The 12709-nt window shown below is 40.8% G+C and overlaps 1 long non-coding RNA gene across 1 annotated transcript; it reads left to right on the top strand.

Moving 5' to 3' along the window:
* The first annotated feature begins 993 nt into the window (after positions 1-993).
* Positions 994-2650, top strand: LOC118009116. The gene is made up of 2 exons (XR_004678819.1): positions 994-1325; positions 2317-2650. It is a non-coding gene; the product is annotated as an uncharacterized LOC118009116 (long non-coding RNA).
* The last annotated feature ends 10059 nt before the right edge of the window (positions 2651-12709 follow it).

The raw sequence follows: 12709 nt of genomic DNA, 5'->3' as shown, positions 1-12709 counted from the left end.
ATTTAAGATTGGGAGACTATTCAGGGGTACCAGTTTCGGTTGGGAAGTTGAGGAGGTCACAGGCCCGGTTTAGGATGTGTTGGGTAACACAGGTGGCCAGCCTATGACACACCCGGATATTTGTATCCAGAAGGTGATGGTTCTGAGCACAGTTAGAGAGAAAGGGACAGGGCAAGGTTGTGAATGTCGGTCTGCACGCATCACAAAACCTTGAGAATATCAAGATCACCCAGGACGATGAGAGAAGGGAGACTAGCGGGCCAAGGAAATAACCCAGGGGACACCCGTGTTGAGGGTATGGCGAGGAGGACCCCAACATGAGGTAGAAAAACATTATGTGGAAGAAGGATCATAAAGGAATAATGTCATGGTCATAACTGTGCCCATGAATCCTTCTACAATCTTTGCACAGGGAGCATTTGTCATAGACCAGTGTCTGTTTATCTGGAAACTTCATCAGGAGTTGATAAACTCTGGCAAGGAGAGTGTGGGGTTATGAGGCTCCATCCACATATTCTCTACAGATAATTTATATAAATTGTATCATGAGGAGGAACTATCATCATAGGAATGTTTTCACTCTATATCAATTGGTTGGGCTTTGGGAATTTTTTTTTTTTTTTTTTTGGAAACTCTGATTGGTTTGGTTAAATGATTCATAAATAGGGCAGCACCCCAAGGAGCAACTAGAGGGAAACTCCCCTTGAAAATGGTTTTTATGCTTTGTATTTCATACTATTTTTGTTAAAGTAGAGAGGAAACGCCCTTCTCAGGGTCCCAGAGGACACAGAAGAGATTGCAACACCATCGCAACATTGTGAATCATCTTCAGAATGAGAGAGGGAGGCAGGTCACCCCACAAGGGGAGAACATCCATCAGGCTATGTTCACGGAGACCGTGGATGAATTTCTTTTCTTAGGTGGCTTTTTCTCTCTATCTAAATTGTGAAATGGCTTAAGGACATTCCCAGCAAAGGGCAGAGAAAGCTGTATTTCTAGGAAATAGAATTTGTTAAAAGTCAAACAGACAAAAAAAAAAAAAAAAAAAATTCTTCCAATTGAGGTCTGTCTCTGAAGTTTTAAAAATCCACCCATCGGTGCCGTAATTAAAACAACAACAACAACAACAACTGAATACATGTGTACTTTGGAAAGGAGACTGACATGTGGCCAAGGACAGTTCTGAAATACCGAGTGATTGTGGCGACCCGGGAAGATGAGGGCTGGAGGGTGCCTGGGAGCTCCGACAAGAACGACGACTTTGCCAGAGTCATTTCTGTCGGGTTGAAGAGGCAGATGGTCCTTGCTACAAACATGCACGGGAGGTGAGGAAGATGTCACTTTTATCACTTTCGAGCAACTTGGCTGAGAAAGGAATGAAAGCTAAAGGTGGGAGGGAGCTAGGAAGCGACTAGGAGTCAGAGTGACTCTGTTTTATTTTATTTTGTGAAGTAAAGGGGGTTGCTTAGAAGTTAGGGAGAGGGGCAAGGGAGGGAAGGAGGCTGGGAGAGAGATACCAGGAGGGTGTAAGGACACGTGAGCAAGGGAATGGGGACAAGATGAGCCTTTTCTCTTCTCACTCCTCACTATGGGATCTTAATAAGCACGATCCCCACCCTCTGTGACTCTCTCACCTGCTCATCTCTCATCCGAGTTCCAAAGGACACCACCACCAGGATGCCTCCTCTTGAAACTATGGCTCCTTGCTCCTCACTAACACTATGGAAGAGATACCTGGGCTTGATGAGTGATAGAAGACTTTCTTGGACCTGTGTCCCCTGGCTTTTCCTTTGCAATTGCCCTGTAACTTCTCCCCCTTCCTTTGGTCCCATGCACATAGGCTGCCAGAACCATTTTTCTAGAACACATTTAATTTTCTTGGTCTAAAATTCTGTAACGATTCTCCGTCAATTCCATTTGGATAAACTCCAAGCTCCTTAGCTTGGGAGATGAGACAAGGCACACCACACGAGTGTCCTTGCGAATCTGGTCCTCCCCTTCTTCATGTGTATCTAATGCCTGCTCACACCAACCTGTAGCTCGTTAACCACACGCATGGCCCTGGAGAGTGTCTGCCTGGGTCCAGCCTCTCATTCACCACTTCGGGGTTTTGTAAACTTGGGCAGATTACTGTCCATGTCGCCAGGCTTTCTTATCTGTCCAGTGGGGGCAAGTAGCACTTACCTTATTGGGTTGTTGGCAGGATTAAATAAAGCACTAGGAAAAGCCCTTTGAACAGGCTTGGGCTCAGAAGACACATTCCAGTTTAGCTGTCCTTATCAGTGTGTTTCTTCCCTCCTTTCTGTCTGCCCACAGGGTCCTCCCACAGTCCTTCCAGTGCAAAATTCCTGTCTTCTCAAGATTCAGTCTAAAGGCTAACCCTTCTGCCAGGCTCTCCCAAATGTCCTCCCACCTGAGCCTGGCCCACATTTGCTTCCATGTTCTCCTTTTCTGCCCTGTTTTCTGTGAGCATCTATGGAGCCCCGTGCTAGCCCTCTGCCCAGTGGAATGAATCCCATGCCTGTCTCCACCACGGCATTATAAAGCCTTTGCGAGAGCAAAGGTCGGGTCGTAGTCACTGCTGTACGTCCAGCACTTTATAAAAATGTTATCTTCTCATTAATCTTAATAAAATACAAATATTATCCTTCGATGGTTAATGTGTCTGTGTTTCAGATAGTATTATCCAGACAAATCGGAGATCAGACTCAAGTAGAGAGTTCATTTTGTGAGGTCGCTAGCATAACGTTGAAAGAAGAATTGTTGGAGCCAAAACAAAATAAAAAGTGTGGTGAATCCTAAAGACCGATAGCATGGTTGCTAAGAGAAAAAATGTTGCAATCAGAGAGGTCCACGTTTGAGCCTTTAATTTAACTTCGATAAAGTGGAAAATGGCACCATGTCTGGTGTGCATAGGGAATTTAAGAACGGAGGCTATAACTAGGAGTTTCTAACTCGAAATGCTCAACTTGGAGAGGTTGAGACAGTCAGCCTCCTGCACGGACTTACGATAACTTACACTATAGCGATTTCATCCACCTGTCACCCTTTTAACAAGCTGACAAATATTCAGACACTGCTCACCCGAACTAGTTCCCTCATCCCAAAATATTAAGGTTTCATATTCACTATTCGGTGTTCAAAAGAGATATCCTGAGTTTGAGTGATAATGCACAGCCAACAAGGGGAGCCTTCAGGGGAGCGTGGTGGACACAGTCAGGATACTTGCCCCTGTAGGGCTGTTTTCCATACTAGATTTTGTAAGGCAGCAAATAATCAGCACTGGCTTTTAACTAATACATAGAAATCTGCTCCCACCTGAGAATGCTTAGACGCTAAAAGTAGACCAAATTAAAACTTCTGTAAGATAAAACTCACAATAAATTTAACTAAAATTTTCAACACTTAAAATTTGTTTGACATGAGGATATGATGGCAGGCTGTGGTGAGACCCCCTTGCAGGAGTGCTGTGATCTTCTTCCAGTTTGTTGCTAATTTCCCTTCAGTTTTATTTGGATCAGAGTCTTCTAGTTTCTTTCCCCCCAGGAGACACAGCTGGCCTCTCTGATGGTCGCCGGGGCCAACTGTCCCCTCCTGGCTGGACACCTCACTGGGATCGCCTCCATGTAGATTTCTAGGCATGATTCTTTCTGCATCCAACTCTGGTCCCTTGAAAATTGTGCAACTTTTTACATCCATCCTTATACATCCTTACCAGTTTTCCCTGGTTATGACCACCAGTGGTGCTATTAGTAATCTTCATTAGTATTTTTACCATTGTTATTTTATCTAAGGAATACGTTTTGAAAAAAGACAAATAGCTCTAATGAGAAACCCAGACCTTGAGGCTGCTGACCTAATTGTTTTTGTGGTTACCTGGATCATCTGTCACACTGTTACCACCAATGCATGAGTAATATTTCCTTACTTACCTATAATATTTCCTCTCTCAAATAGAATTCTTTTAAATATAAGTAGTGGGTAAAAACTTGGATTCTGACACAAATGATACACTAGTTTTGGAAGCGTGTCAGCAAGGTGTGAGTCTGCGACTGGGTTCTACCTAAAGGCTTAGGGAAATAGTCTTAGTATCATTAAGCACTTCCAGCCTGAAAATGAGAAAGCTGCCTTCAGCATCGACATCGTCCAACAAGGGCATGCCCCACACGGGCATGTCACCGCATCTATGCGATCCCTGGAAATTGCTGCTTTTGGTAATATTCTTTATTGGTGTTGGTGACTCTGTGATGACAAGAAAAAGTTTTATTCCCTTCCTCCCTTTCTCTTCCTTTACCTTCATCAAATCCAGTTTGTCTGTGTTCCAAACTCTTCCTCCATTGTGTCTTCTGATTGTTGTATGTGAAAGCAAAACAAATTTCCTTTTGGAGAAGCTATGCCAATCTATTATTAGTCTCCAGTTACCCTCAACTAGTGTCTTCATTCACAACACATGTCCCATAAATTTGAATCAGAAATAGGAATAATCATAAATGTAATTGTTTATTTATCACTGTTCATGTACATGCAAATAAATGAAAGTACATGTGATTCTACAAGTGTGTATTTTACCTAATGAATTACATATCCAGTTAGAGTGCTGTCACCAAGGTGGCCACATAGGTGGTTCCTGACTTTGCCTCCCTTCACGACACCACCGAGAGAATCCTAGAACACAGGGGCGAGGCTGAAGCACCCCCTGAACCTCAGGGACTAAGACATTGCATTGGAAGGGGAAGAGGAGAGGCTGTTTGTCAACCGCATTGCCCTTCCTCCAGGACAGCCCTGCACCACATGGAGAGGTCCCGCCTTGAGCCTCTGGTTCCTCCAGTAGGAAAAGAGAACCAGTGGGGAAAAGCAGCCCCTCCCCAGCATTATGGGTCACTTTGAGGGAACCTGTACTCAGATCTCCCACCACGGAGATTAAGGGGCATCTCAGGGCCCAGCCAATTGGAATCTGACTGTGATGGGAAAGGAGGGAGGGGCTTGCAAGAACCTGTACGTGGTTCTTGGAAGACTGAGTTCACACCTGCAGGGCCCAAGAAGTAATCCCAACCAGTGGTTTTGCTCATCTGCAGAACCACGACAGGGATGCACCTGAGAACTTGGCAGGGTGCAGATCTGCCTTATTTGGATCATCAAACAAAGAATTTTGCCAGCCCCAGTGCCTTGTTTGTCCATGTCCAGGCAAGGTGCTGAGTCATAGCGCCAGGTGCTATGGAGTGTGTCTTCCAGCCCCATCTGACCAGAAGGCTGGTGACAACTTCTGGAAGCTCTGTGACCCAAGGGTGCTCAAGCTGGGAGGCGGGTAGGTAGAGCTGATTGCCCCAGAGCAAAGTCAGTACTGGGTATAGACGCTTGCTCTGCAAGAGCTTTCTGAATTAGGTGAGCTAATTCACTGGTCCATGTACTCCTGAATATAATGCCCAGTCCTGATCATCTTGAAAGCCTGACCAGAGAATTCACACAACCATGGAGCCTATCCTATAGCCTCCCTTGGGTAGAGAACCAAGCCAAGAGTCCTATCCAATAGTCCTATCCAACTGCCCTCAACCGGCAGCACATGCTTGCATCCCCATCCTCAGAGTTCAAACAATTGACTTACTTCAAATAGACCATAACAGCAGGCCCCACCTGCCCAAAGACATTACCATCAGAAACACCCAGAAACCCAAAGTGAACTGATGAGTAAAGAATTGTCTCTGCCAAAGCAAACCTGTAAAGTCTGAAAGAAGAGGCTCATTACGCAAATGCACAGATTCCAATGTAGGAATCAAGGATCATAAAAGTCAGGTAAATATGACACCAGCAAAGGAAACTAATAAAGTGCTAATAACTGACCCCAAAAGAATGATCTATAAACTGTCAGACAAAGAATTCAGAATAATCCTTTTAAGGAAGTTTAGTGAACTACAAGAAAACACAGAGAGACAACTAAATGAAATAGGAAAATAATGCATGAACAAAACAAGAAGTTTGACAAGGAAATAGCACCCATTAAACACTGCTGTCCTGAACAACCACTTGAAGAGTGGGAAACACTCCCAAACTCATTCTACAAAGCCAGCATTATCTTCATACCAAAACCAGAAAAGGATACTGCTAGAAAACCATAGGCCAATATCCTTGATGAATAGTGACAAAAAAAATCCTCAGTAAAATACTATCATACCAAATTTGTAGCACATTTAAAGAATTATTCACTATGATCAAGTAGGATTTATCCCTGGAGTAAAAGGATGGTTCAACACAAAGCAATACACAAATCAATCAATGTGATACATCCCATTAATAGAACAGAATAAAAGAATCTTACAACTATCTCAATAGATGCAAAAAAAGAATTTGACAAAATTCATCAATGATTTAATTCATCAATGATTAATGATAAAAAGTCTTAACAGATTAGCCATAGAAGGAACATTTCTCAACACGATAAAGTTCATATATGACAAGCCTACGTAATAACTAATGGTGAAAGATTGAAAGCTTTTCCTCTAAGATCAGGAACGAGATAAGGGCGCCTGTTCTCACCACTCATATTCAGTGTAGAACGGGAAGCCCCAGCCAAAGCAATCAGGCAAGAAAAAGAAATATAAGGTATCAGAATTAGAAAGGATGAAGTAAAATTGTCTATATTTGCAGATGACATAATTTACATACAGCTCAGTAAGTTAAGTATCTGCCTTTGGCTCAGGTCATGAGCCCAGGGTCCTCTCTCAAATAAATAAATAAAATCTTAAAAAAAAAAAAAAGAAAATCCTAAAGACTTTTAGAGCAAGCCAAAAAATTATCAGTTCTAATCCACAAATTCAGTACAGTTGTAGGATACAAAATTAATATACAAAAATCAGTAATGTTTCTATGTACTAGCAATAAAATTTCTGAAAAAGAACTAAAGAAATTGATCCCATTTACCATAGCATCAAAAGTAATAAAATACTTAGAATTAATTTAACTGAAGAGGTGAAAGATCTCTACACTGAAAGCCATAAGATAGTGAAAGAAATTGAAGAAGATACAAATAAATGGAAAGGCATTCTGTGTTCATGGACTGGAAGAATTAGTATCATTAAAATGTCAATACTACTAAAAGCCATCTATAGATTCAGTGCATTCCCTATTGAGATTCCAATGGCATATTTTACAAAAGTAGCAAAACACTCCTAAATTCTCTAGGGAACCACAAAAGGCCCCAAATATCCAAAGAAATCCTGAAAAAGAAGAACAATGCAGGAAGTAAGACATTTCCTGATTTCAAGCTATACTGTAAAGCTATAGTCATCAAAACAGTATGGTACTGGCATGAAAACAGACAAATGACCAATGGAACAGAATCAAGAGCCCAGAAATACACCCAAGCATGTATGGTCAACTGATATTTGATGTGGGCGCCAAGAATGTTCATTGGAGAAAAGATAGTCTTTTCAATAAATGGTGCTGGGATGATTGGATATTCACATGTAAAAGAGTGAAACTGGACCCATATCTTATGCCACTCATGAAAATTAATTCAAAATAAATTAGACTTAAATGTAAGACCAGAGACCGTGAAACTCCTAGAAGAAAACATAGGGCCAAAGCTCCTTGTCATGGGTCTTACTAATGAGTTTTTCAATATGACACTAAAGCAGAGCAACAAAATAAAAAATAAACAAGCAGGACTAAATCAAACTAAAAAGTTTTACACAGAAAAATAAACCATCTTCAAAGTGAAAAGATGAACTGTGGAATGGGAAAAAAAAAATTTGCAAGCCATATATCTGATAAAGGGTTAACATTGAAAACACATAAAGAACTTGTGCAACTCAATAGCAATAATAATAATAATAACAATAATTAAAAGGGACACCCGGGTGGCTCAGTTGGTTAAGCATCTGCTTTCAGCTCAGGTCATGATCTCAGGGTACTGATATCAAGTCCTGCATCTGGCTCCCTGCTCAGCAGGGCCTGCTTCTCCCTATGCCTCTGCCATTCCCCTCACTCCCATTCATGCTCTCTCTCTCTCTTTCATATAAATAAATACATAAAATATTTAAAAAATTAAAAATTAATAATAATAATCTAATTAAAATGGGCAAAAGGCCTGAATAGACAGTTCTCTGAAGAAACTATTCAAAAGGCCAAAAAGTACATAAAAAGATGCTCAACATCACTAGCCATTAGGGAAATGTAAATTAAAACCTTAATGAGATATCATCTCTCTCCTCTCAGGATGGTTATTATCAAAAAGACAAGAGAGAAATTTTGGCATGGATGTGGAGTAAAGAGAACCCTTGTGCGCTGTTGGTGGAAATGTAAATTGGTAGAATGTAAATTGGTGGAAAACAGTATGGAGGTTCCTTGAAAACTTAAAAACAGAGCTACCATATGATCCAGCAATTCCACTTCTGGGCATATAGCCAAAGGAAAAGAAAACACTAACTCAAAAAGATATATGGACCCCCATGTTCAAAGCAGCATTATTTATAATAGCCAGGACATGGAAACTACCTATGTGCCCATCAGTGGATGAGTGGGTAAAGAAGTCGTGGTATATATATATATATATATATATATATGGGGATATTATTCAATCATGAGAAATGAGGAAATCCTACCCTTTACAACAACTTAGATGAAACTTGAGGTCATTATGCTAAATGAAATAAGTCAGACAGAGAAAGACAAATACTGTATGAGCTCACTTATATGTGGAATCTAAAAGAAAAAAGCCAAATTCGTAAAAAAAAAGAGAGAGAGAGATCAGACATTTGGTTACTGGAGGAGGCAGGGGATTTGGGGAGGGGAATTGGAGGAAGGTGGTCAAAAGGTACAAACTTCTGGTTATAAGATAAATAAGTATGAGGGATATAACATTCAACATGATGACTATAGTTAACCAGTGCCTTTGCTTTTCCCACAGGAAGCCAAGTGGATCAGCCTCCAAACAGGACTCTGGCAACTTCTTCATGGGTAATTCATGCCAGGAGCCTTTTCCACCCCAACCCCTTTGCCTGTAAGTAACCGTATGTCTATATGTCATGGAGAATTGTAGGATATACTTATATAATTACCTCTTCTTCCCAGATCCTGTTCGGGGTTAAACTGTAGTTTTTGAAATAGATCCGATCAGTTTCCCCTTATAGTTCACTTTGAAACTTTTGGGTCATTTGAAAATCTGATGAAATATTTTTTTGTAGAAAATGTACATGACTAGCAGATTTTACCTTCCATTTGAGGGATTTCAGGGATCCTGACGTCATCCAATGTCCAGGTATCTTCTGCTTTAGAGATGGTCTTCGTGGAAACACTTTGTCTCCCATTAACAAAAAATGGAATTTTTTTCCTTCTGTCTCTCTTCTGGATTCACTCAGAAGTCTTCCCAATGAATTCTATCTTTGTGTCCAAGGAAATTAATTAAGTACTGATATTTAATTCCATCTGTGATAAGGAGAAGTATATTTACCCGAAATGAACAAACGATAGCTTCTTTCTTTTCTGCGCTTTTAAGAAACATCAGTAAAATAATGGCATTACATGATTGCATCCACACACACCCCAAACAACACAAAAAGGAAGCATTAGTAGGACATCATTATAGTAAGGTCGATAGTTCCAAATTCCATGCAATAGATAGAAGGCTACATCTACTAGAGGCATAGTTCAACAGCATTATCCAAAAGTGCGATTTCACCTTTGAGGGAGGGGACAAGTTGGAAAAAATGAATGGCCCCAGGTGAAGTGCTTTTTGTCACATCACTTTGATGGGGGTGGTTTCTCTAGATTTCTCATGTATGTTTGTAGAGTTCTCTGTTCAAAGTGGCCACTGTATTGGGAAAGGAAGAGAGGAGGGACATCGTATTAGAAAAGCAGGAGGAATAAGCCGTAAGGGGGCATGCTCTGGATGGCTACAACTATATTTATACCCATAAGAACGCTGAGGAAGAAAAATGGAATAGAAAAAGTGAATAGTAGCAACTAATTTCTGGCAAAATAAGTAAGTTCAGTCAATTTCGCATTTATGATGGGCCTAATTTGTCTTAAAACACAGTACTTTGTTCAGCTTAAATCCAAAAGAATACTGCCTAGCTTCAATCTAGAAGCTTCACTTTCCCCCTAAAAGGGTTAGGTTTCCCATTTCAGAAAAATAAATTGCTTATGCACAGTCCTTAAAAGTGTCGGACCGTAAAGCATCTCCTCTTTGCCGAGTAGAGCATCCCTAGATGACCCCATCTCATGCTGCACCCCGGGCAGAGCTTTTGGGAAGGGAAGTTCTATCAAGATGCTCTTGTTCAATCTCATCACACGATCATTTATTTCCCCTCACACACAGTGAGACACAGCCCCGCACTTAACTATTTAACCAGCCAAGGCTAAAGCAATTAGGCTCATCTTTTTTTGATGTCCTAGAAGAGATGCTTGGATGAATCTCAGCTGCCCTGTGGTGATGGAAATGTAGTTCCAGCTGCCTGCAGATGTTTTTACAGTTGTTCCTTCTTAGTGAAACTCTCCAAACAAATAATGGTTGGCCTTGCAGCATTTTTTTTTTCACATTTATCCTCGGACTAGAAATCATGTTAGTTGATTCCACTTAATGCGCTCTACTGATTAATCCATTTCCTTAACTGAGATACTCTAAGACAACATTACAGATGCAATACTTATTTCTAAAGATTTTTTCTTCTTCTTTTTATTACTTTCCAAGTCTTTGAATTTGCTTTTAAGTCTCTTCACTATCTAACTGATTAGGTTCCTTAAAGAATACTCTCTTTATTACAATAATTTCCTTTTCTTTCTGGAAGTGATGGAGGGAGTGAAGAGTCCTTGAAATAGTGTGAGGATATTAGCTATATAAAATTGGAAAACAGGAGCTGAGCTATGAATTTAGAGAAGAACTTGTGATATGTGGATATGTGACACTAAGAGACCATCACAGGAAGTCAGGTAATTGCAATGCTAAGTTACGATTTCCTCTCTGGTGTTGGTTTAAGAGAACGTTCGCTCTCAGGCAAGGACACTGCTCCCCATTGCTAGTAGTGATTTCTTCCTTGCTTAAGGTCAAAGGCTGAGCCAAGTACTCACTCAGAAACATGAGTGAGGTGGGGGTGAGGGAATGAGAGAGAGAGAGAGAGAGATGGGGGAAGAATATATTGCTTTGATATGGTCATTAACAGGAAAGACATCTTGAAATTTGCAAAAATGATTTCTTCATCACTTTGCATCACTTTTTGCCTTGTAGGATTGGGTGCTACTTTTGATGCAATGGAGAGGAGTTAAATAGAAATAAATGAAGATAAAGATGATGTAGTGAGTAATCCCAGCCCATCCATGAAAAAACCCACAGAGTCAGTGCACAGGGAGCTGTGGAGAAACACCCTTGAGGCTCTTCCAAACATGGCCCCGTGCCTATACACGGCTCACCTTTGTGGCAAATCTAGGGGCAAATCTAGCCGAAGGCAGGTTATCATTCACGTTCATACATTTTTAAAATTTCCTTACCTTAGGATCATTTGATATTGGTTCCGCAATTATCACGGGGTCAGATGTCATGAATTTTGATGATTTTATTGGATTTTTGTGAATTTAGCAAAAATGTCCTGAATCACAATAATTTATATGTAATTCCATTTAAAGGGGCTGAGCTAAAATATGAGAAGATATCAAAGGTAGAAACACCAAAACAGGTTATAGTCCCTTAATTCTTTTTTAAGTTAAAACTCCAGGAATTTGATGGCAATTCCTTGGCAGTTTTTTCCCCAGGAGATTAGATCTATTTATTCACTTTCTGTGTTAGCACCGCTTTCCAGAAAAATGAAGGAGGAGGGGCGAAGAACAATTCAGCCATCAACTCACCTTTTATCTATTTTTAAAAGGTCTTTATTTTTAAAAATCTTTTTGAGACATTTCCTCAGAGTCAAGGAATCTTGAAAATGATTATATGGAATAAGAAAAATCAATTTCCCCTAAAGTCTCAAATAGAAGCTGGCAGAATGCCTTTGTCATCAGTCAGGAAAGATGTTATTTAAGTGACGGAAATCGTCTTGTCCTTCATCGCCCGAGGGTTATCTGTATTCTCACAGGTTTCTCAAACCATTGTGAAAATCCATTCATACCATTATAATTTTACTTTCATCTTTCCCGCTAATTGACTATCACATAGTCTCTAATCAAGGAAAGATGAAATCTGCTCCTGAGTTCACAAAAGTGCAGCAAGGTAAGGACACGGAACCACTGACCCTTTCGAAGGTTGGCTATTGTCCTGATCAAGATGATAAGCGCACCATGGCTGGGCTGTTGACCATGCCTTCACTTCACTTCCTATCTTAAATAACTTCCTATTCCAGAAGACTCTTTTACCTCTCACATGTGCTTCTCCGAGACCCCCCATCCTCCAGTGTGTCAACCTGGATATAGGAAACTTTCTCCCATAAACAAATACTTTCCAGTTTTCTCTTGAAAAATGTCCAAATGGCCTCTTTGGCTCGGCGAGGGTGTGGGCGGTGGGTTTTCTTAGTCATCCCCTTGCTTCCAGGAAGACCCCGGAGTACGGAAACCACAAAACTAAGGTCTGAACTTTTCTTCTCCTTGCAAGAGCTTGAGTTCTTACAGGTCAGACAACCTGATGTGAAGAAAGGGAGATGGCTTTAGATGCGAGCAAGCTCGCTGCCTCGGAGAGCCACGGAGGAAAGCTTTAGACACAACCGACTCTGACAGGAGGCATTCCTTGAAG

The sequence above is a fragment of the Mirounga leonina genome, unplaced genomic scaffold (genome assembly GCF_011800145.1).
Source record: "Mirounga leonina isolate KUSES-001 unplaced genomic scaffold, KU_Mleo_1.0 Mir_127, whole genome shotgun sequence".
Lineage (NCBI taxonomy): Eukaryota > Metazoa > Chordata > Mammalia > Carnivora > Phocidae > Mirounga > Mirounga leonina.
This window is presented reverse-complemented; position numbering and strand designations above follow the sequence as displayed.